This window comes from Meleagris gallopavo, chromosome 9 (assembly GCF_000146605.3).
Source record: "Meleagris gallopavo isolate NT-WF06-2002-E0010 breed Aviagen turkey brand Nicholas breeding stock chromosome 9, Turkey_5.1, whole genome shotgun sequence".
NCBI lineage: Eukaryota > Metazoa > Chordata > Aves > Galliformes > Phasianidae > Meleagris > Meleagris gallopavo.
In genome coordinates this window covers 3110911-3113168 of record NC_015019.2, presented here as the reverse complement: position 1 = coordinate 3113168, position 2258 = coordinate 3110911, and the positions used below count along the sequence as shown (strand labels likewise).

The 2258-nt window shown below is 45.2% G+C and overlaps 1 long non-coding RNA gene across 1 annotated transcript; it reads right to left on the bottom strand.

The window, feature by feature from the left end:
- Positions 1-266: 266 nt before the first annotated feature.
- On the bottom strand, positions 267-1244 carry LOC109369027. Its single transcript, XR_002117612.1, has 4 exons — positions 1162-1244; positions 987-1076; positions 710-837; positions 267-435 (listed from the first exon to the last, which is right to left on the bottom strand). It is a non-coding gene; the product is annotated as an uncharacterized LOC109369027 (long non-coding RNA).
- Between the last annotated feature and the right edge of the window lie 1014 nt (positions 1245-2258).

Here is a 2258-nt window from a genome sequence, read left to right as displayed (position 1 = left end):
TTGGAGAGTTGATTCTCTTTTTTTTTCCTTTGTAATTTGTTTTGCATGATTGAATCAATCCAAATGGCCTTTGCTGGACAGCAGCGCAAAGAATCTCTTCTCATTATAGGGCATTTACCTCTGCAGTAACACAAGGGACTGCAGTTAGGAGGGATTACATTGCACCCAACAAACTTCTGGTGGCGATTCCAGAATGAAAAGAAGATGTCACGACCCACAGACCAAACCAGAACAAAAAACCCCGTGATTAAATGTCAAACTGCATGATGAGAGCAATATATGTATTCACATACACGTGCATAGAAGCTCCCTGCTTTCAGATGTTCTCTGGCTGCAGTAACATCCAGGCAAATCAGCACTCAGAGCAAATTGTTCAAAAAGCATCTATATGTTCAGTAGCAGCATATCATAGGAGTAGATGCAACTTGGCCTCACCTATAATGATCTCAGGAATAAAAGCAATCGTGATGGACTAGTTAATTACAGCTTTCCTCTTCAACAAGAATGATACTACTCTGCTTTAATTTTAACATCAGAAAGAGGTGGTAGAGAATAAAAGGAAAATCAGGTAAGAAGTGTATTATTTTGTTAAATTTAATCAGTGGCTTTGCCAACCCCCAGCTGACATCTGTAGAAAGGAGGACATTTCATGCAAATGATCCCAGCAATTACTGCCTTTCAGTAGTCAGCACCCAGTTTGTTCCATTACCTGTCTTTCTACGTGCTGTGGAGCAAGTATTGTGTTCCATCTCCTCCTACATACAGCCAAGTGATTGCTGACCCCTGCTCCCTTCGGCAGTGATTTGCTCTGATCTCTGTGTATCTGCTGCTACACCACTAAATGAGCAGAAATTGGGCAGACATGGGAGATAAAGATATTGCCCTAATGAATTACATTTCTGTTTACTCTACTATCCGTTACATAGGAATCTGAATTGAATGCTCATTTCCTCCTCCCCCAAATACCAGCTTGTGTGTGCTGATACCTGTGAGAGCAGCAGAGCAGTGAGATGCCTGAACCCACAGCACTGGGGAGCACGGCTCAGCTCCTTTCTGCCTCCATCCCCCCCAGTGAGCTGAAAGCAGAAGGGAACAGCCCTGAATTTCGTATTTTGTTGCATCAGAAGCACTATGCAGCTCTGCATCAAGCAAGAGGATGACCTTGTCACAGCCAACCCCAGATGGGCACAGCCTTAGCACTGCTGCAGTCCCTGATACACGAGGTGATGTCAGCAGCACCTGCACCCTGGCACCCACACCTTTGTTTGCTGTCACAGTGGATTGCAGGGGCTCTGAGAACTCAAAAGCACTTGGCTACGGTATGAGGAGTTCTGCCCTCACTAGGGGGATGCTCAATTTGTGTGCAAGCCTCACTTTCTTTTGGGCCATTCTGGACTTAGTCAGCCTTTCCTCCTGCTCTCAAAAAGAAAAGTGTCTCACTCTTTTTGTTGCAGCATGGGACAAAAATGACTTTGGAGAACCTGGCTGTGCCCACCAGACAGAGCCCCACCACCTGCCAGCCCAGCACGGAGTCTGTCACACTGCTCTGCTCCCACTTCCCCATGCCACAGGGAGACAGATGGTGCAGAGGAATTTTAAACCAGCTCCTGGGCAGCCTCTCTCAAAGAGGGTTTGCAATGATAGAGGAGCAGACTGACAGAAAGGCATCACAGAGCAAGATTTTGATAAAATTCGCAGAATACCCAGCGACCTTTAATACCAACGAAATGATGAGCAGATTGGCAGATGTATAGAGCAAACGTTTTGCTCCATGTGCCATCTATGTAACAGTAATTTTGAACAATTGCAAAGCTGTCCACCTTCCTGTTTAAAACTTCAGCTATTTTCCCCGTGAATTACAAGGTGATGAACTTGCCTACCAGCTCAGGACAGTGATCCAGCACTGGGCTGCACAAAGCCCCACTGCCTTATCAAAGCTCTCTGAAATCTCATGTCCACTAGTGGATCATAATGCAGGACTGGGATTTTTGCACTGTCTGCCATGAATTTGACTTATTTCCTTTAGAAATGCTACGGCTGTGAATCTAAGAAAGATTAGCCTGTGTTTACAGGGGAGATGAAATAACTGAATGGATGTCTCTGTCATGCCCAGAGCTCTCAGTGTGGGAAGCACCTACAGAGGCTGCAACCCAGAGCCAGAGAAAACATCCTCTACATTACTCATCTTCTTACCATGGAAGCGTTTAACATGTGATATATATTACACACATAGCAAAACATGTCCTGATTGATCCATT